Source organism: Pinus tabuliformis, chromosome J (genome assembly GCF_031772625.1).
Source record: "Pinus tabuliformis cultivar Carrire ecotype Pingquan chromosome J, CPIR1, whole genome shotgun sequence".
Taxonomy (NCBI): Eukaryota; Viridiplantae; Streptophyta; class Pinopsida; order Pinales; family Pinaceae; genus Pinus; species Pinus tabuliformis.
The window spans coordinates 531,328,186-531,352,198 of record NC_142295.1 but is presented as its reverse complement, the minus strand read 5'-3'; the positions used below and the strand labels follow the sequence as shown (position 1 = coordinate 531,352,198).

Sequence of the window (24,013 nt, the reverse complement as noted above, 5' to 3'; positions counted from 1 at the left end):
CTCGCCCTCCTGCTCGCCGCTCCTGCTCGCCCTCCTGCTCGCCGCTCCTGCTCACCCTCCTACTCGCCCTCCTGCACACAACCCCTGGTCGTCGCTCCTGCTCGCTCCCCTGCTTGCCCTCCTACTCGTGCATTCCGAGTCGGGTTAATAAGATAGATTCCAGAAAACTATTATAAAATGGATCAACAACAAAGTTGAGGTATTACAACAATATATTTAATATAAATTTAAGTGTCAAATTGTTGATATTGAACTTGGGTAAGCCTTATTTCTCGAAACCACTCACAGATAAACCCATTTGATTGTTGTAATCTGTGAAGTATGCACTATTCTGTAAACGTATTTGGTGATGGACTTTAGCAATAAAATCATCGCATTTCTGCTTCAATTCATCATCTGTCACCATCGGTTCAGATTTCACAAGAACATGATCCTCGGCCATCAATTTTTTCATGTCAGAATCGTCTTGGCCTTTGTCTTGTGTCATACCATTAACACCGTTGCGGGTTCGCTTAGCAGATGGTTTTTTCTGCTCAGGTTTTGTAGCAGTAAGACTCATGGAAATGGAATTAGTCCATTCAATTTTTCCAGGAGCTTCTCTGCTTTCCGTCCCAGTCCCCTCCAAAGTGTTCTGCTGCTTTGGCCTGGTTTCAATTTCCTTCACAAATGCACTTGAATCTCCATGTTGCTCGGTACTGGAAGTTACACAGAACAATCCCGATTGGATGGAGAGAAGAACAATGATGATATTACACAAAATAAACCAGAAGACTGAATCAAGACGCCCAAGCTCAACTTGGGTGAAACAGCTTCCCAATGCCTGATGATGAGAGCCAACGAGACGACCATCGTGGGCACAAACACATGAATGCCTATGCCCGGATTACTTGCAGAAATCCGGTGGCATACTTTTCCCTCTTCAAAATTCAGGGCTTTTGCCATTGATTCCTCTGCTTCAAGAGCGCCACCTCCTTCCCCTGCAGCTTGGGATTTATAGGAATTTGTGATAGTGGATGCCCATGTGAAACGGAAGGAAGTGCGAAAGAGAGTAAAATCCACGATCACTAGGAAGTCAAGGTCAGTCAAGATGCAGAGAGGAGACTTGAGGGTAGTGGACTCCTATGGTCTCCTGTTAATAACTGCTCAACTTTGACTGATTTGGATATTGATTACTTAGATTTATTGTGTATGTCCGAAAAAATATGAGGGGTGAATTTAGAATTTAGGGGTTGAAAATAAACAAGTGTTGTTATAATCCTTATGGAACTTAGGAATTTGCTGCTAAGCTCAAACCTCTTTTCATTGACTAAAAGGTAATTTAAAACTCCATGGTCCCAATGGTAAAATTATTGGGAAGTGTGCTTTATGAATGATTCCGACCTCATTTAAAACAAATTAATGATCGCCATAACCATCTAAATCATAGTATCGATTTTTCCCACAAAGTTTTCGCGTTTTTGAATAGATGCGAAATCTAAAATTTGAACTTCCTGTTATTGAATTGAAAAAGAGAAAGCCATTATACCTCACATCAATAAAGGGGAGGATTTTCTTACTTTAAAAAAGCATTCGTGAGAAGAGACCTTCGACACTAGGTAGTTGCACTGACACGGACAAAATACACCGCTCTTCATTAATTTGAACTTCTTGTTATTGAATTGAAAACAAATGGAGCCATTTTACCTCACAAAAATAAAAAGGAAGCTTTTCCTGTTTAAAAAAATAAGCTGAGGTTAGATGCTCCTGCATCATGTAGTAAGGCATGAACCTACTAGTATTAGATGCAGGAGAATATTTAAGAAAGAAGATTTTTGGATAAATTTTAAGAGCATAATACTGAACTGACTAGATCATTTGCAAGGTCATTTGACGGGGTCCATGTTTGAAAATGTAACTCCTACTTGTCTTAGTTGTGATTCTTACTAAATAAAGGAGTCTGTCCCTAGTAGTTAGGATCTATTTCCTACATTGGTGTGTGGTTGAGATATTCTCTCAACCAACAAATTGTGAGTGCATGTATATATGTAATTGCATTTGATTAATGAAACAATTGACATTATCAGATTTTATCATGGTATCAAAGCCTTGAGGGCTTCGCCCTTCCTGGGCCGAGGAAATAAAGAGTTCGATTTTTTGTTTTTGATTTGTCCATTTCTTCAGGTCGAACTTGGCGAAGTATGGAGTGTTTCCACTATGTGTTTTATTTAACAGAGATTGGTGGCTGCCACTACAGAGGTCGCTCATGTTTTTGTGCCCGCCGAAGCTCCTGCAACGGAAGTGATGAAGGTTAAGGGCGAGGCAGTGAAAACAACAGATGCATAGGCTGGGACATCTGTTGATGAGGAACAAATCACTGCTTAGAGGTTGTGCGAATCTCCGTGCCTGGTGTGGTAGAGTGTGCTAGTTTCAAGTTTGTGGGTTCTGTTTGTTATATTTTCGAAGCTGTTCACTGGGTCGAAGAGACACCACCCCTACGTGGATCAATTGGCGGACGTGGAGCAGCGGATCATGGCTGAAGTGGCAGGTTGGCTGCAGATTCTCATTTTTTGAATCCAAGTGGAGGTTCTGTGGTGCTACGGCAGCAGAGACGACGCAGAGGGAGTTGTCGCTCGTGGCTCCAGAGGCACCGTTGAAGCAGATCCGCTTCAGGGATCAACACAAAACCCAGTGGTGCTGGCATCTAGGCCAATTTGTGGCGAAAATGGCCTTTGACAATCCCAAACCAGCAGAATTATCATCCTTTTCAGCCTGTGTACCCTTGAATCGGTCGATTCTATGCTGTATCGGTACATTAACACCCTGTTAGCGCGAAGATTCCATCTCACACATTAAAGCTTTAATCTCCTGGCCCTTTTTGCAAATTATGTTGTTTCTGAAATTACGAGGAATGAAAGCTTAATTTTTGAAGGCTTTGAAGCGTCTAGATTGTTCTTGATGCCTCTGTTCAAGAATATCATCCAGGACATGAAGTGCGACATTGGAAGTATTTCCAAGAGGAGTTTCGATGTGAATCTCTTCGACAACCACAGATCGCGGTCACACTCGCATAGCGTCACAACGACCTCCGGTGATGAGAATCACTGCAAAACAGCCACCGATATTTTGCATGAGAGACAATCATTTGCAATACAACAGTGTAGACCTATATGAGAAGACGGAGAACTATGGGGGGTCAGCACACGGGTGACACCAACGATGCCACCATGTCTCGCTGGTTGTAATCGGCCGGCTTGAGGCACTTGGCTTGCCCAAGTCTAGATCACCGCTTTCTTTCCAATTCACCTGTGCCTGGATATGGCTCTCCGTCAATGGAGGAGAGGTAGAAGTTGTTTAAGATGTTAAGAACCATGAACCTCGATGGTGAGTTTGGACTGGAGCCTTTTACTCCCCCTAGGGTTGCCATCGACGTGTTCACGACCCCCAAAATCAGAGGCGAGTTTGGTGTTGCGATTTTGGATTTACATGCCATGGATGACAATGAGCTGCTTACTGAGCATGCAGTGGAAGAAGCTCTTGAAACATCACCATTCATGACTGTAAATGAAACGAGATATGGAAATGAGTTTGATCATGGTGCTAGGTTTGGCAAGCTGGAGATGGGACCAAATATTAGCGTGTTCAGTTCATCTATAATTGATAAAGAAACCACTGGACGAGAAGGAAACTTGGCAAAAATTAAAGTTGGAGTTCAACTGAGTGGAGAACCGATTGTCATGTTATTGTTTTTGTTTGTAAATAGTAGTCAAAAGTCATGTTGGGTAGAGATAGAGAAATTTGATATTTTGTCAACTTGAAAGTTTATTTTTTATGTCTTGGATAAAATTATTGTGCCTTATTGAGCCTAGCTAACTCAATTTAGGTAAAGTTATTTTGTTAGAATTCACGACTCTAACAAATGACGACAGGTTAAGTATGGAGTTCTAAGATTTAATTGACAAAGAAAAAGATGCCCAAGATGTGAAACCTGCAGCAACAACGATTAAACGATGATGGACAACGAGGTGAGAGTGTGAGTTTGTGGAATAGACTCTATTATTTTGTAATGTAAGCGAATCTAGGATGTTTTGTAGTGGTCTTTGTAATGTATGTACCTGGTAACTCTAAGAGTTGGAGTTGTGTTGTAAGTCTTGTAAGGCATGTGTATCCCCATACAGTTCGTGGTAATCTAAAAGCCACTTTGTATTTGCAGTGTCGGTTTGTGGTAAGCCAGAAACCACGTGTAACAGTGAAGTGGGACAGAGATTCCTATTGGCATGGTTTAGGGTTAGCCAAGAAAACCCTTGGCCTCGTTGAGTTAGGTATTTGGTGAGCCTTAGTGGCTGGAGTGCCCTAGTGGCAAGTTTGTAGCCTAGAGTGGTTGGAGTGCCTTAGTGGAAAATTTGTTGCCCATAGTGGCCGAGGTGAGCCTTCGTGGCTATGTTTAGCCTTTGTGGCTGAGAGTCCTTGGAGGCATGGTTGAGGGTGATCCGATAAAACCCAATGCATGGTTACAGGTAATTCGACAAAACCCAGGTTAACAATGATGGAGGGGGATTTACCCAGGTTAACAATGATGGAGGGATATTTATAGCTACAGGTACATGTATGCAACTATAATGGTTGACAGAACCATGTATGTGAAGGACATGCTACAAGACTGGTGGTTGCAGCGGTTGGCACCCATGCATTCTGATAGATGGTTGTTGCTTTATATGGACGTTGACATATTCTTTTGTTATGTTTGACCACAACTAGATTTTGCAGATTGATATTCAGACAAGTAGTCATTAAGGGGGAGTGTTGGAAAATGTAACTCCTACTTGTCTTAGTTGTGATTCTTACTAAGTAAAGGAGTCTGTTCCTAGTAGTTAGGATCTATTTCCTACATTGGTGTGTGGTTGAGATATTCTCTCAACCAACAGATTATGTGTGCATATATATATGTAATTGCATTTGATTAATGAAACAATTGACATTATTAGGTTTTATCAGTCCAGGTGCAAGTTGGAGATATGAAACTCAAATTTATAGAATCTTTTATCGTAGAGGTTACAAATTTATCTAAAGATGGTGGAAATTGGTTTAAAAAGTAGAAGATAAAGGGATAGATGTAGAAAGAATTTTTAGTAAACTCTGACATGGTTACAACTTAGCAAAAAACAAAAAACAAAGTCACTGATCAAATAAGAAATGTAATCTAAAAACAAGAACTCTAGCCAAAAAACATGAAAAAACAACCCAAAAATGAAAAGTGTGTATGTTGGGGTAAATTTTCAACATTTTTTAAAAATGACAGTAAAACCAAATTTTGTTGCGCAAAAAACCCCCTGAAATAAAAAAGTGTTGATGCTCGCATCAATGTTTTTTTTCACTAAAATTCCAACATATTTTAGCAATAACATTAAAAATAAAATACCATAACTGCAAAAATGATTAAATTCCAATAGTTTTCAATAATACGTTGAAGATAAAATATCATGACTTCAAAAAACCTAAAATTTCCAACAATTTTCAACAATGGTGAAAAATGTTATAATTTTGACATTTTTCAACCATGACGTTAAAGATAAAATATCATGACTTCAAAAAACCTTAAAATTTCAACATTTTTCAGCCATGGAATTAAAAACAAATATCATGACTATAACAAGCATTAACTTTTCAACATATTTTGAGATCAAACATCATGATCAAATTAAATGTTAAAAATAAATACCTAAATAAAAAAAATTTACACCAAATGCAAAAATTATAGTTCTTTTAAAATATTAGCCTAAAACAACTTGGCACATTGGAATGAAAACTTAAAAATCAACCATCGAATGGACACATAGTGAGGGCGTGCTTAACCCATCGCAATTGAAACTTAAAAATCAACCATCAAATTAACACATAGCGGAGCACGAACTTGATTCATTGTAACGAAAACTGAAAAATCAACTATCAAATCGACAAATATTGGGAATGGGTTGCTAGTTGAACAACAACACAACCCTTACAACAAAAATAAATAAATTAAAAGTAAAATAAAAAAAAAAAAAAACAAAAACAAAAATTAAAAGAATTAAATTAAATAATAACCCCAAAAAATAATAATTTAATAAAAAATAAAATTAAAACATTGAAATTTTTTTGGCAAAATGACTATATATATATATATATATATATATATAATACAAAAAAAAACCTATAAAAATGATGAAAATTCAAACATAAAAAATTATATATATAAAAAAAAAGACAAAATAAAATAAAAGTTGTTGTTTTTTTTTTAATTATATATATATATATATATATATATATATAATCGGTCTACCACTATCGACTTGCCACACCCGCCCTGCCAAGCCTCTTAGTCATTGGGCAAGGGTGGCAGGTTGATTCCCGCAATTGACTTGCCACCACACCCAGCGGCCAAGAGGCCACAAGCCAGGTAATTCCTAGAATCACCTTTTGGCCCCCAATATGTTGGAGGATGATTCTCAGAATCACCCTCTTGCCCCTAGCATGGTGGAGGGTGATTATGGGAATCGACTTGCTACCCTTGCCCAAATGTTAAGGGGTCACTAGCTAGGGTGCTCGAGGTGGCCAGTGAGCCCTTAGCAACTAGGCAGGGGTGGTAGACCGATTCCTGGAATCAACCTCCACCATGCTGGGGGCGAGGGGGTGTTTTTAGGAATCACCATAGTCCATTGTGCTAGGGGCCAAAGACTAATTCCTAGAATCACCCTTTGTCATGCCAGGGCTAGAGGGTGATTCTAGGAATCACCCCTTGTTGTGTTGGGACCAGAGGGTGATTCTAGGAATCAACCTCAGGCATGCTGGGGCCAGTGGGTGATTATGGGAATCACCCTCCATCATTCCGACACCAGAGGGTGATTTCGGAGATTACCCTCCACAGTGTTGGTTGCGATAGGGCATTGTGGGTGATTCCTGGAATCACCCGCCACTGTGTTGGTGGCTCTATTGTGCCGGGGCTAGAGGGTGATTCCTGAAATCTCCCTCCGTCGTGTCGGGGATGAGAGGGTCATTCCGAGAATCACCCTCTACCATGCTGGGGGATAGAGGATGATTCCCAGAATCACCCTCCATCGTGCCAAGGCTAGATGGTGATTCCCGTAATCACCCTCCACCGTGCTAGGGACAGACAATTATTTTGATAATCACCCTCCGTTGGGTTGGTGGCAAGAGGGTACCATGGGTGATTCTCGGAATCACTCTCTGTCATGCTGGGGCTCGAGGGTGATTCCTAGAATCACCCTCCGTCATGCTAGGGGTGAGAGGGTGATTCCAAGAATAACCCCCGTCATGCTCGGGGCAAGAGGGTGATTCCCATAATCACCCCCCGTTGTGGGTGGCAAGAGGGCACTATGGGTGATTTCTAGAATCACCCTCCACCGTCTTGGGGGTTAGAGGGTGATTCTGGGTGATTAATCACCCTCTGTCGTGTCGGGGCTAGAGGGTGATTTCCAGAATCACCCTCTGTCATGTTGGGGCTAGAAAGAATCACCCTCCGCTGCCCTCCATTATGTTGGGAGCTAGAGGGTGATTTTGGAAATCATGCACACCCTAGCCCGCGGCCCGTTGACCACTTGGTTGGGGTGGCAGGCTGATTTTATTTATTATTTTTTAATGTGTTATATATATATATATATATATATATATATATAAGAAAATTTAAAGTGTAAAAAAAAAGCCCAAAAAAAAGGGTTTGATGTTGCATCAACACTTTTCAAAATTGGCATGAAAGACACTAATGTTTAAAATAAATGTGCAAATAAAATTTAAAGTATCAAAAATATGCTCCCAAAAAAAAAGGTTGTATTCTGAATCAACACTTTTCAAAATCGAATGATTTTCTGCTACCTCTCAAAATGTGAGAACTTGGTTCAGTTCCTGTTTGATTGGTTACTGTGTTAAAATAGCATAGCTGCAAAAACATTGAAAAAGAAGTTGAGAGATATCTTCTTTTTCCTTCAGAAGCACATAACTTTTGAACATAGGTATGGTTTAGTTTTCCTTTATCATCTCCATTTACTTATGCATTTTGAGAAAGGTTATGAGATTAATATGTTGTATCATCTACCTAATAGTCTCAAGAAAATGCTTTCAATATTCAACACAATTCAACGAACACAGATAGAAGTTTATATCATTTTGGGATGGTTAAAATTATGGTTGAGGTTATGTTGCATCAAAAAAATGATAATTGTGAGCATTCCTCGTAAGGATTTACTTACAGAAGCTCCCAAAGCTCTGTTGGAGGAAGAGGTTTGAGGCACAAAAAGAAAATGAACCGAAGCTAGGATTTTAGAGGCAGGAATTTCAAACCCTGATCCTAAGCCTATGGGCTATAATGAGAAAGAAAGAAGTAAGGTTAGGGTTTCAAACCTTAAGCTGAAAAAAGTTAAAGTGTAGCTATGAGGAGACAATAAGAAATAATCAACAAGGAAGCAAACAGAGGAATTGAAGGAGAAAAATGTAAAAGGAGAAAAGAAAAGGAAAATCGTTGTACATAAGTCGAAGCATAGTAAAGCTACAAAGATTAAAAAGAAGAAGCCCATAGAGATTATAGATGAGCCTCAAAGGACTACTCAAAGCATGTGTAAGAGTTTGAAGAAACAAGGTAATATTGAAATTATGAAGCAACCAATAATTGAAGTCAATGAATATGATAAAGAAGACAATGGTCTACAAGAAAAGGAGATTCCTTCAAAATTCAATAGAAAGAGACCAAAAGTCTTTGTGTCATTATTATCTATAGCTCCAAAACCAAAATTTAGTAGTCCATAGATTGATACAATGTAACATAAAGTTTATAAATATATTGAATATCTTCAAAAAGACACACTGAATGCATAGGCTGGACAATATGATTAGGTATCATCTCTTGTTTATATTCCACTAAAAACTCCTACTTACAATCCACCCCCTTGTTTTTACGAAGAAAAGGAAACAATGGAAAAGTTAAATGAAGAAATTAGGGAGTTAGGAGTTCTGGAACAACATATTAAGGATGACAATGAATTCTTGAAAACCTAGAACCAAAATATGTTGAAGAGAATTCAATATTGGTACAGGAAAAATCAAAATCTTAAAAAAGTTAAAAAAAATAATTCATGTAAAAATTATAAATTTAAAAACTAGGATCCTACTGAGGAAACTTAAATGGTCCATTACAATGTAAAAGAAAAGAGCCTCAAGCAGTAACTTAGACATTTTGATCCAAGCCACAAAGACCATGGTGTAGTCGGGGAAGACTTCAAAATTTTTGCAATTTTATCTATGCATGGGGACATGCAAAATCCTCAGCGTGTGGAATGTTGAACCTTAAGAATGAGCTAATGTCATATTTTTTTCCATTTATTTGCCTACTATATTCTTAGAAGCCTACTATATTTACTATCTCACACTCCATTGCTATCATTTTGATTTAAAATTATGTCATAAGCTACAGGGATTAGATTAGAGAAATCCAAGGTAAAGTGTCCATATTTTTAAATTTTCATGCATTCTTAAGTAAAAAAGTCTTTGATTCGTTATCTAAGTTGTAGGTTTATGCAAGTACATGTGTAATAGAACAAAATCATGAGTTGGGGGACTTGGAAAATTGTAACCTCAAGCTCCTCCACCTGTATGATTCAATTCAACGCTTTCCATATCATCAAAAAAGAAAATTCAAAGGCATAGTCGAAGTGGTGGCAGAGTATGGCAAAAAACGCGGACCCGCAATGAGTTGTTGGCACGAGTTTCATATTACTTCCATGAAGATCGAGCCATATCTGATAACGATCTGCATTTCAACATGAATTTCTCAACACATGGATGCAAATTCTTGTCTTATGGTTTCATAAAATTTGAAGATAATTATTTTAACAAAACAACTTTAGAATCTCACACCAAAAATCTCTAACAAATTATATTCAAGATGTATAAATGCTCATAGATGGAATGATAACAGACAATATTGTTGTTGGTAAACACTTTACTCATTAGTTACTTTAGTAGTTTTAGATATCATACAACTTCCTTAGTAGTGCGAAATTGAGCACGAGGGTCCCTTGAGTAAGGGAAGCTTTTCGGTTTTCCTTTCAAATTTATTTCGTTACAGTTAGTTTAATTATATGCTTAGTTCAAGGCTTCTCACAATTGCTAGTTTTAATTGATTTAAATGAATGTTTTCTATTTCCTTTGTTTACAATCTAGTGTGGTGTATCAACACAATGTAGGCTACTCATATGAACCATTCAATTGAATAGAGACTTGTTCATTTTTGAATTGCATAACTCAATAGTTAAAATATAAGTTATATGATCAATTGACTTTGTCATTGTTTCATGATATTTTTTTACATGATGATGGTTTAAAAATATTTAGAACCGTGACCATGTTGAATTCTTTAAATTACAATTACTTTTCATAAATTAGAACTATTTTTTGATGATGAATTTCAATAGACAGATTGGAAACTAAGTCCTGCATATATTGTGCAATACACTTCACTAGTTTACAAACTCAGATTGATTAATTAAATACAAGGGAATTCTAGCTCAGAGGAATTGACTGGTATAATCTTCCCCTAAGGTCCCATGTCTATAGTGGAGTCTTGCACCAACGTCCTTCCCACCTATTCACTCATGGAGCACATCGATGTGGTCATGATGCTCAACAAGAAGACCATTTATGATATTTGTAGGTACTCTCTCGAAAAGGAGAGGCCTACTTACACCAATCTCAATAAGGTCATTTTCTTGGTCGTCTCCTCCATGACTACTTCCTTTTTGTTTGATGGTGCCATTAAAATGGATACAATGGAATTATAGATGAATGTAGTGCCCTATCCATATATATGCTTCATGCTGTCTTCCTACACCCCTATTATCTTTGTAAAGAAATCTTACCATGGGTAACCTTTTGTGTCAAATATCATAAACAATGCATTTGATCCATTATCAAAGACCACGAACAATACATTCAAGCTAACATCAATGCGTCACGCTAGCTCTTTTGTAACCTACATGCTTTCTGAGCTCTTCTCTTCATGGTTCTACAAAGGTGAACCCAAGGAATGAAGCAAGAAATTATATGAGTAGAGTATATTTAAAGGCCCTTTGTAATCCCTATGGTGGTAATGGTTATAGATGGTTGCAAGAAAGGAGTTTACATTATGGCATAATCACCATTGCTAGCATGACTAAGAAACATGGAATGTAGTTGAGTCAACTAGTGGAGGGCATGTAAGACTATGTAGGGGTAGCAACTAGTTAGAGTATTCCTGAAAATGTGTTTATGTGTTCTGAACGTCTATATGTGTCTTTGTGGAGACTAGATGAAAAGTAAAATCTACAAAAACAAATGAAGAAAATAATAATGAAATATATGACAAATGGCATCTTTTTCAATAAGTATGTAGATGAATCTCATAAAATCACTGTTAATAATATAATTGTTAATAATATAATTGTGTTATGACATAAAAATTACAAGAATAAAGAAAATTACTGAATTTTATTTGGATACTAAAAATCAGTGAACACAACAAGGACACATATTCACCTCATGCGTAAATATAGAGAACCTGATAATGCACACTTGCAAATCTACTGTCCTGCCATTAACTCTTTTTACCGTGCACTTAGTGTCAAGGTCAAAGAGTAATAAGATTCGGAAAGGAAGAGGCAACTCCCCTTCCTATTGCGAGCATCCCTTTCTCCTGTTAACGATAAATCACATGTAAAAAGTAGATTTGGTTCACCTTTGTTGGAATTCATGTTGTTTGCAGTGATTGGTCCAATGAAAATATCACCCTTATTTTTTATTTGTAATCATATGGAAAATGTCTAAATATCCCAGCTAGAGGTTTATAGAGAAGGCCTTTAGATTGCATGGAACTTTCATACTGTTCATCATGATCACAGTGGGATCGATCGTGTTAAGGAGTTTGAGGATATAAGAGGCGAGTTTGCTGATGAGGGCCTGCTATTTTTAATATATTTTTTTAAGAAATGATAACGATAATAATGGAAATGAGAAAAAGTTAAAGAAGTGTACTTGAGTTGTGAAATATCAAATAAAGAAAGGCCAGGAAAAATGTTTTTTCATTACTAATATTTAATATCTCAATCCAATGGGAATATTTATTGGTTTAGGAAGTTTAGGTGACTAATTTGACAACATTGCAGGTAAAGAATATTTTAAATTAATAATTATTTAAGGAAGTGTAAAGAATGTTATACATATTGTTGTGTAATCATATGGATTTCAAGACAAGACATGGTATCAAAGCAATCTCATTGCTATGGCAAAGATAACGATCTCAACCAATTTTTATTTTTTTATTGTAATTTTAAATGAGATATTGTTAATTGGTTTTTCACATTACACTTGTTTTTTCAAAATTGTTAATGATTAGATTTAATGTAAAACATATTTCTCTTGCGTGATCTATATGCAGAAAGAAGTGGTAGTTTCCTTTCCTATCATAAGTAGCACATCTTCCTTTGAACCTTAAATGCCATGCAAAAGTAGAGTGGATGATAGACTAGTACATTTGGTTTTCTCCATAAGCATAATGACATCAACTTACTTTGAAAACCTCTCATATTATTCAAGTTGACTAGTCTAATTGGCATGCTTAATCAATTAGAACAAGAGGGCTCTATCATTCTATACATCCATTACCATTCTTATATTATATTTTTGTCAATAGAATGGATTAATTCAATTTGCAACAAACACTGGTATGGAGAGTGATCAAACTCTTAAACCTTCTCAAGCGCTTCTCTAGCTTTCTTTGCTTCAGGATGAGCAACTTCAAGCTGCAAACATTAGATAGGCTACTTTGGGTGTTTTAGAGAGATTTTCTTATAAATGGGTTGGGTTTGATGTTTATGAGATGAATATATTATTTTTGTTGTATATATGTATAAAGATTAGACGTGGAAAATAAGCGATAAAGATAAATTAATTTTTAAATATACCAAATTTATGTTTTTTCATTTTCAAAGTTGGGTAGGAATATTACATTTGAGATTTTTCAATAACACATTTTTATTCTTATAAAAAGTAAAAAGGATAAAATCGATGAGATTATTATAAAATGTTTTAATTTGTATGAGGGGACAGCTCAATTGGTGATCAAATTAATGTGAAAATTGTGAACACTGAGAGATCCAAGGTTCAAATCCCCACTAGAAAGAGGAAGACAAGTTCTAGACCCTTACAGATTGACTAGTAGTTATGTGAGAGATCAAGGTTATTTTACAGATATAATCATTTTGAATAATGCTTTTTATAATTTTTCAAATTCTATTATATATTTTTTATTAATATTTTTTTCAAATTTTAACAAAACTTTATTAATTTTACTTGATATACATTTAAAAAAATTAAATTTATTATAAAATTAACTTACTTTACTTTTCATAAAACATCTTTATATCTATTATAAATTTTTATATTCATTACAATTTATTTTTGTATATAGCACATGTTTATTTTACAGATATAATTATCTATTTCTCAATAAATAATTTTGAATAATACTTTCATAATTCAAAATTATAATTTTTCAAATTTGTTATGTAATTTTAAGTAAAAAAATTTTGAATAATAATTTTAAAAATCAAAATATACCATTTCTCAAATTCTAATAAAACTTTATTAATCTTACTGCATATACATTTAAAAAAAATAAATTTACTATAAAATTAACTAATCCTGATATCTATTATAGATTTTTATATTCATTTAATTTTTGTGTATAGTACGACTTTACTACATGCTCGTTGAATACAGGAATCTCAAGCCTTCCCATGGAGTGTGTTTTAAGCATTTCCATGGAGTCTGTTTTATATAATTACTGGGAAGAAGATAGTGAAATGGAAAATTTGATTTTTGCTCCACTTAATTCGAGAAACCCTTGTCGAGAGATGATGATTCAATACTGAAATTTCGTTGGAAGATGCATTGTCTTTGTTTGGTACTGGTTGAATTTTTTTGGAAAGGAAAAAAGAAATATTTTTTTAATAAATAAAAAGATGTTTATATACAGTAAGCATATAATATATGTGTCAACTAATTTTCAAAAAAACCAGGTAAGGAGCGCTGCATATAGCCCAACAACAAGTAATTTTTTATATTCTAATAAAGCTGGAAAATACTTTAACTAACATGATAACCAGCAGAAAGATTCTCTGACCAGCAATAAAAATCTGGAGATGCTTTGATATACTTGAAAAAAAAACATAGGCAAAAGAACTCCCAAAAAACATCATTTGAAATAAAAACAATCCAAAGCCTTAGTGGTTGAAAACCCTAGACTAGATATCTGTAAAATTAAAAACATGGGCACGCAGACCCGCCAAATGTTAACCCTGAAAAGAGGCATTAGACAAAGCCCATAACATGCAACATACATTACAGAGCGGGTTAAGAAAACCCCCATTGAGAAGCATAGAGAAGAAAGGTCCGAAAGTTTGCCAGTGAAGCCGGTGATCATGTTGCTGCTATCCTCCCGAGTGCTCCCGTCGCCCATGCCCTTGCTACCGGTTACGCTTTACCCATACTCGAGGACAACGTAATGAAGGATTTGGCCATGGTCAATGTAAAAAAGAAGTGAACCGAAGTTTCCTGACATCACATGGGAGAACGTTGATTCCCTCGCTAAGACTCTGTGAAGTAAATTACAAGTCAGTACGAGCAAAAGGCAGGATATTACCATGAAGACTCTACTTCATATGAGTGAGTGTTAGCATAATAACGATTCTATAATGCGGAATAAACGCTTAAAAGAATCGAAAACTTTAATGTTCAAGAAATCGTATCTCCCGCCATTGATATTTGCTCACACTATGTCACTGTTTCTCTCTCCCGGTTTGGCACTTCCGAAACTCTACTCACTCTGATTTGATGGCGTAAGACTGAAGGGAATTGAGCGGTGAGTTTGGGGACCAAACCGAAGTATTTATACCCAAGCTTCCACCAAGTGATTGGTGGCTACGTGTCAAGTGTTCCATAGCTTCAGTGGATCATGGGGAACGTTCCAATTTCCCTATGAACGTGGTAGAGAACTGTAGAAAAAGTAATGGACCACTTCAAGAGCTCCCAACAAGAAAAGGAATCCCGCGAGACGGTTTCCGTGAGAACCGGCCATACAGGGAGCTAACATTCTCCCACTTGGTCCATACTTCTAATCTAATGTCTCATCTTAAAACCCATCGATAATCTGTATTAAGTAATAAATACATGAATCATGGCAATAAGTCCTCTACTGACGAGTATTATCTTCCATGTGTTACTATGTATTTATTTATATTATAATTTATGTGGCAACAATTTCTTAATAAACCCTATGTTTATTCTTGGTCCTACACAGATAAATTCTCTCAAATCAAATTAAAGTGCACATAAATATGAGGAAAACATCACAGTAATTAAGAATTTCATTAAAATAACATTGTCCATACAATGAGAAACTACATAATGGAACCAAGTCCCATATTCACTACATGATCCTTGAATTTCAACGGTGGCATGCCCTTAGTCAAAAGATCAACAATCATCAGCTCAGTGCTGACGTGCTCAATGACCACTTTTTTTTTCTTTAACATGTTTTCTTATAGCTAAATACTTAATGTTGATGTATTTACTTCAACTCCCACTTTTGTTGTTTTTAGCCATAAAAACAATAGCTGAATTCTCACAATACATTCTCAATAGCTTAGAGATAGAATCCATAATTCTAAGCCCAGAAATGAAACTCTTAAACCATACACCATGTAAAGTAGCCTCAAAACAGGAGATGAACTCGGCTTCCATAGTGGAAGTGGCAGTCAAGGTCTGCTTGGCACTCCTCCATGATACAGCTCCATTGGCCATCATAAAAATGTATCCTGATGTTGATTTGCGTGAATCAACACATCCAGCAAAGTCAAAATCTGAGTAGCCAATTACTTCCAAACTGTCCGTCCGTCTATACATAAGCATGTAGTCTTTGGTTCCTTGAAGGTACCTCATTACTTTCTTTGCAGCTCTCCAATGGTCTAAACCTGGATCACTCTAATATCGTCCCAACATTCCCACAACAAATGCAATGTCAGGTCTTGTGCAGACCTGAGCATACATTAGGCTTCCGACAGCAGAAGCATATGGAATGTTCTTCATTTGTTCCCTTTCAAAGTCGTTCTTCAGGCATTGGTTCAAATTGAACCTATCACCCTTCACAATGGGAGCTACACTTGGTGAACAATCCTTCATTCGAAATCTCTCTAAAATTTTATTAATATAGGTTTCCTGAGACAGACCCAAGATGCCTCGAAATCTGTCTCTATGGATCTTAATGCCAATGACATAAGATGCCTCACCCATATCCTTCATATCGAAATTTTTAGAGAGGAATTGTTTCACCTCATGCAACAAACCCTTATCATTGGTTGCTAGCAAAATGTCATCCACATATAAAACAAGAAAACAATTTTTACTCCCACTGACTTTCTGGTATATACATTGATCCACAATGTTTTCTACAAAACCGAATGAAGAAATTACATTATGGAATTTCAAATACCATTGGCGGGATGCTTGTTTTAAACTATATAAGGATTTCTTGAGCTTGCAAACCAATTGCTCACCATTACTAGAGGGGAATCCTTCAGGTTGTTTCATCTAAACCTCCTCCTCTAGATCTCCATAATGTCGTTTTCACATCCATTTGTTGCAACTCCAAGTCAAAATGGGCTACTAATGTCAAAATAATGCGCAAGGAATCTTTCTTAGATACAGGAGAGAAAGTCTCCGTGTAATCGATTCCTTCTTTTTTAAGTGAATCCCTTAGCAACGAGTCTTGCCTTGTATATCTCAATGTTGCCCAATGAGCCTTTCTTTGTCTTAAAGACCCATTTACATCCAATGGCTTTTGCACCATTAGGCAACTCAACAAGATCCCAGACTCCATTACTCTTTATAGAATTCATCTCTTCCTTCATGGCATCGTACCATAATTCTGATTCTTTGCAACTCATGGCTTGTGAAAAGGACTCAGGATCATTTTCGGCTCCAATGTTGTAGTCAGATTCTTGCAGATACACAACATAATCATCAGGAATTGCTGATCTCTTTGGTCTAATAGATCTTCTTAATGTTGTACCATCATCTTCCTGAGAAGTATGTGGTTCAATTCGTTGTTCAAAAGTTCTTGGCAACTGTTGAACTACTTGATCTACTGGAATGTCGTCAGTAGCTTGTGGAATTTCAACAATTGGTTTTTCAACACCAGTTTGTACTTGAGGGGTGCTGTGAACAATAACCAATCTATCACTTGAGGTGAAAGGTTGAGATTCTGAATGATCCTTCTCAGAAACTATGTTCCTGGTTTGATTGCTCTCACTGATCAAGTCATTTTCAAGAAACTTTGCATTTCTTGATTCCACAATCCTAGTGCTATGAGATGGACAATAAAATCTGTAACCTTTAGAACTTTCAGCATATCCAATGAAATATCTACTAATGGTCCCTGGGTCCAGTGTCTTCTTTTGTGGATTATAAATTCTCACTTCAAATGGGCATCCCCAAACGCGCATATGTCGCAAACTCGGTTTCCAACCTTTCCATAATTCAAATGGAGTTTTAGGAACAGCCTTGGTTGGAACTCGGTTTAATATATACACTGTCATCTTAAGTGCTTCAGTCCACAAGGATTTAGGAAGATTAGAGCTGCTAAGCATACTCCATACCATGTCGAATAATGTTCGGTTTCTTCTTTCTGCTACATCATTCTGGTCGGGTGAACCAGGCATGGTGTATTGGGCAACAATCCCATGCTCTTGAAGAAATTTTGCGAATGGCCCAAGTGCTTGTCCATCCTCTGTGTATCTACCATAATATTCTCCACCTCTATCTAATCTCACGATCTTAATTTGCTTGCCGCATTGTTTCTCTACTTCAACTTTAAAGATCTTAAAGGCATCTAATGCTTCGTTCTTTTTATGAAGCATGTAGAGATACATATATTGTGAGTAATTATCTATAAAAGAGATGAAGTATCTTTGACCACGTGAATCCATGTCTAGACTACATATATCAGTATGTATGATCTCTAATATGTTCGAACTCCTATTGGCACCTTTATTTGACTTGTTGGTCTGCTTTCCCTTTATGTAGTCCATACAAGTCTCAAAATTAGTAAAATCCAGAGTATTAAGTACCCCTTCATTTACTAATCTTTTAATTCTTTCTATGGAGATATGACCTAATCTCCGGTGCCATAATTTAGAGAAATCATCATTAATAACACATCTTTTAGTGCCAGTGTGGACATGCATTGAATCATAAGTGACATTGTTTTGTAAATTAATGCAGTAAAGACCATTAGACAAAGTACCATTCCCAACACAATCAGATTTATAAAATAAACTAAAAAATGTTTATGAAAAGTTAAAGGAATATCCAAAAGGTACAAGCCTTGAAACTGAAATCAAGTTTCTAGAAAAACTTGGAATATAAAAGGTCTTTTCTAATTCTAAAACAAAGCCACTACTAAAAGTTAAATAGCATGTTCCTATAGCTTCCAAATGTGAGCCCATCTTGTTTCCTGATAAGATGCTTTGCTTACTTCCCACTGGCTTCCTTAGGTTTTGCAAACCTTGCAAGGAATCTGAAATGTGAATTGTTGATCCAGAATCAATCCACCAGGTGTTAATATTGACATTAACCATATTAGATTCATAACAAACAAACGAGATTGGATTACCTTTGTCCGTAAGCCATTTCTGAAATTTGGCGCATTCCATCTTCATGTGTCCCTTCTTTTTACAGAAGAAACACTTGGAATCCTTCTTGATATCGGCTTGGGGAGGTACTTTACCTTTCCCTTTCTGATTGGCTTGAAATTTTCCCTTTCCACGCATTGCTAGCGTTGCACTTTCTCACAGTTCCATCAACAATCTCCCTTCCTCTTGAACACACATAATCATGAGTTCATTAATTGACCATTTATCCTTATGTGTGTTGTATGAGATTTTGAAGGGTCCGTATTGATGCGGACGGGTGTTTAGGATGTAGTGCACCAGGAAGGACTTTGATATTTCAACCTCGAGTTTCTTTAATTGAGCCACAGTGTCCCTCATTTGCATGATGTGCTCACGTACACCTTTCACACTGGTGAGCCTTAGGGATGAGAACTTCATGATTAGGGTGTTTGCTAGTGCCTTGTCTGAAGTGACGAATTGATCATCAATAGATTTCAGTAAGTCTCAGACCTTTTCATGCTGATCAAGGGAACCACAAATACCAGCAGAAATTTTAATCTTAATGAACATCATGCTTAGGCGATTAGATCGTTCCCATCGTTCATAAAACGTGATGTTCGTTGCAGTGTTGGTATCAGTGAGTGCCGGTGGTTCATATTTCCTAATAGCATAGTCTATGTCCATCCACCTTAAATGAAGGAGAACTCTCTCCTTCCAGACCTTATAGTTATCTCCCTTAAGTTCAGGGATACGACAACGAATATCAAAGAAATTTGCAGGGTGTACAACTGCATAAAATTAAAGATTACATGCTTATGTTAAAATTGAGGCCTAAATGAAATTTCATGCTTTACCAATGTAAATCATGCTTAAAATTGAATCTAATGACATAAAAAATGTCCGTGAGCTAAATTTTCAATTCAAGTAAATTCAATTATTCTTTATGATAGAATTTATCAAATTATTCACTTAATTCATAATTCTAAATGGTATATTATGATTATAATTTGATATAAATTCTATCTTAGATTTAAACTTTATGATAAAACTATTAATTCATAATTCTTGTGGGTAAGTTATGAATAATTTGATATTTTATCCTAATTAATTATATAAATATAATAAAAATTCTTGTGGGATAAAATTTATTATATTAAGTATAATTAATTATAATTAATGTCTAAATATTCTTTATGTGATCCTAATCAATCTAATATATAATATTATTTAATTAGAGATGTTGTGGTTATTCTTTAATCAATTAAAAATTATATGGATCACTAGACATTATTTCTTGTATGCATAAAAATTAACTTGATATGAGAATAATTATAAATTGCATAGATAAAACTATAATATTCATGCATAACATTCAATGATGGGTCTCGTATACTCATCCAAAATAGCATGTATTAATTAGAGCAGAAATAATCAATTCATGCAAATTAAATATGAGCACAGTTAATATATTTGCACAACAATTATCCAAATTGCATATAATTAAACCAAATAAATATTATAAGCATGAAAATTGAGCAAAAATTAGACATATTTCCAAATAAATGTCTTAATTCAGAAAATTATCAAAATATGGCATTGAGCCAAGCTAATGGCTCGAACCAAACTGATGGTTCAATGGCTCAATGCGTGCCTTCATAACCTGATCTAGAGCGTTGGTTCGAGTCCCTACGAAATACCTCTTCAATTTTTATATAACGAAAGAAAGAGGGTTGGCCCATCCGGGCCGTATGCATAGTACCCATTATTATTTATTTGCAGAAATAGAAATTTCATCTTTTTCATTAAGTTCAAAAAAAAAAAAACAGATTCAGTTGGAGCTAGAGCTGGAGCTTTGCGAGTCAAGGACTGTAACCGAAACTCCAATATATGTTGTAGAGCTCTGCGAGTCAAGGACTGTAACCAAAACTCCAATATATGTTGTAAATATCCAAAAGACTGATAAAGCCAAAATATATCATCTAATATACAACTAAAATATTGATCACTGTGATAATAACAATAAATCGCTGAGCTTATCAGAAGAAGAAAAAACAGAGGTTAAAAGGTCAAGGCCTAATCTCATTTTTGTCACTGCATAATGTTTCAAAAACACTGCCAATCATAAAGCAGCAATAACACGGAGACAAACAGAGACAAAACATCGATAAACACCAAGGCAGAGATCAAACTGCTTCGATACCAAATTTTAGCATAATAACATTCCTACTGCCCTATAAGCGTGGTAGAGAACTGTAGAAAAAGTAATGGACCACTTCAAGAGCTCCCAACAAGAAAAGGAATCCCGCGAGACAATTTTCGTGAGAATCGGCGGAACAATGAACACGAGAGATTTCAATCAAATTTACTTAAAGATTTTTTTAATGGAGTGAAACGGGAAGTTATTTTTAAGTTCACAACACCTTTTCTCATGAACTCTTTACATGCCCTGTTTCAACTACTAAACCTTAATCCAATAAATGGATATTCATAGAATTGAAAAAGCTCTGAGAACCCCTTCGTACCAAGCTCAAGCAATTAGCCATAGGGACACCATGTCCAATTAAGCTAACCCTGATTAACAAATTTATTCTCATCTTTTTCTGGGCATATGGATTGCCTAACGAGAGGTAATCATGGGACGTTTATTTTGATACCCAGGATCTAGTTTTATTCACCATCTAATTTCAAAAAAATAGTACACTGGGGAGTTGACCCTGCGGATAAATGAAAAGATTGACTTATAATATATGTTTAAATAGAACTGCAAATTTTTGAGAGCGATCTGGGATGTAACTTAGAGACAGGAAAATTATAAATATTTTTAAATTTTCACAACTGATTCACTCTTTTATATAAGCAAAAGCATGGTTTTATTTTATATGTGAAGCATGAGATATATCGTAATTTTCCTTTTGTAATGGAATGGATTAATATGATGAATTAGATGAAATTTTCCAGTGAAACATATGTAATAATCATTTTTTTTATCTGAAGATTCAATCGTCGCTGGAGCAACTCTCAGGTTTATATAGTGTTGCTTGAGATAAGATCAGAAAACTTATAAAATCCACCTAACAGTTAAATCACATCCAATACCTATATAGCAATCTATTCTAGTTAATACATGGTATGAGATAAACATGCTCCACTATCCAATACCTATATAGCAATCTATTCTAGTTAATACATGGTATGAGATAAACATGCTCCACTATTAATTATATACATCAAAATGAAAATGCATAATCAAACCTGCAAATACAAAGATGAAAACACTGGAAAAAACAAAAGTTCAAAAAATTATAATGGTGTAAACCATTTAAAAGTCCAAAGATAAATAGCCAGTTACTGTAGTTACAAGAGTTAATACTTGAGGGCAGTGGGAAACAGAGTAAAAAACACGATCACTACAAAGTCAAGGTCAGTCAAGATGCAGAGAGGAGACTTGAGGGCAGTGGGTTCCTATGGTCTAACTGTTAATAACTGCTCAACTTTGACCGATTTGGATATTGATTACTTAAATTTCTTGTGTATGTCTGAAAAAATATAAGGGGTGAATTTAGAATTTAGGGGTCAAAAATAAACGAGTAATTGCCGGTATAATCCTTATGGAACTTAGAAGTTTGCTGCTATTAACGCCGTTGTTTCTAAGCTCAAACCTCTTTCATTCACTAAAAGGTAATGACATTTAAAACTCCATGGTCCATCAACATCATAACCATCTAAATCATAGTGTCGATTTGTCCACAAAGTTTTCGCGTTTTTGAATCTAAAATTTTAACTTCCTGTTATTGAATTGGAAAAAAAAGAATCCATTTTACCTCACAACAATAAAAAGGAGGTTTTTCTTACTTTAAAAAATCATTCCTGAGAAGAGACACTCGGCACTAATCAGTTACACGGACGCGGACAAATGCATGGCTCTTCATTAACACTTACAGCGAGCCGATGAAAACAAAGCCGTCGGTTTGTTTGTTTTTATTTTTATTGTTATAAATACGCTAATTTTATTAGAGTAGAGTAAAACCAGTACATCAATATCCATTTAGATACAAAATGAAAAGTAGCATATCATCACATATTCTCTATAAAATACGGTAGCTCATTGCAAAATCTCATATCAGATCACTCTAAGAGTCCATGTCTTCTTATACATCCAGAGTATGTCAAAAATACAACCTCCTAGTGAAAATATATAACAGTGATAACCATCTAAAACCTATAACCAAAACCAAATGTGTGTATAGCTTATACAAAAAGTATAGAGATGGACGGGAGTGTATTCCAACTGTGAATCAAGCAAAAAGGGGAAAACATTGAAACCGAAATCAGGGGAATGGCATAAAACCAACGTCTATAGAGCACCCATCCATCTCCAGAGTGATATGTAAGCCATCATTGCAGGCGAATAGACCCTTCTTAGACATGGCATCAACAATAGTGTTGTGCTCCCTGTGAATGTGTTGTATAGTGACCTCCAAAGAGTGCTATGTAAATGAATGATGTTCCTGAGCCAGCCTTGTAGATGGGGTGTGTTATAGTGGAAGTTTCCAATACATGATTGATGATGGCCTGGGAGTTATGAGTCCACAATTTTGTTAGGGAAATTATAGAAATCCGGGTAAGATTTTGAGAAAACTGAGCAGAAATTTTTGTAACTCTGATTTACAACTGTTAAATTTAAGGATTTTAAGTGTTTCTAAGGTTTTTGATGGTGCTTTTCAAAATTTTAGGTATTTCTCGACTTTTTAATGGTGCTAAATCTATTTCTACAATTTAAAAAATTATTAAAAAACACTCAAAAAAAAATTAGATTTCTTAAATCTTTTTACTAATTTACAATTAAAATTTCTCCATCCAACCAAAATTGTAGCATCGGTAGGCAACGCCGAAAACAAATTACACTTTTTCCTTTTCGGCTGTAGAATGGAATTGCTCCATTCATACTGGCAAACATGTAACTGGGGTTCAACTGGATCACTAATTGCTCCCTCGGGTTGGAAGATGATAATAGGTTTAGAGTTCAAACAATTTGCCATCACTCACTTTCCACGTCCCAATTAAACGTTAATTCTATGATGCTACACTCTCATTAATTAAACGTTAATTCTATGATGCTACACTCTCATTAAGGCAAAACGATGTGCTAAATACCAGTGATATGCACCTTGTCATCTATTGGAAATAAAGGAAAATTATAATCTATTGGAATTGAAGGAAAATTATAAATGTAATATCTTGGAATGTGCATTAAAATATATTTTTCGTTAATGTGTAAGTATGATATT

At 35.7% G+C, this 24,013-nt stretch overlaps 1 pseudogene; it reads right to left on the bottom strand.

The window, feature by feature from the left end:
• Window positions 1-250: 250 nt before the first annotated feature.
• Window positions 251-942, bottom strand: LOC149228101 (uncharacterized; annotated as a pseudogene).
• Window positions 943-24,013: the final 23,071 nt, after the last annotated feature.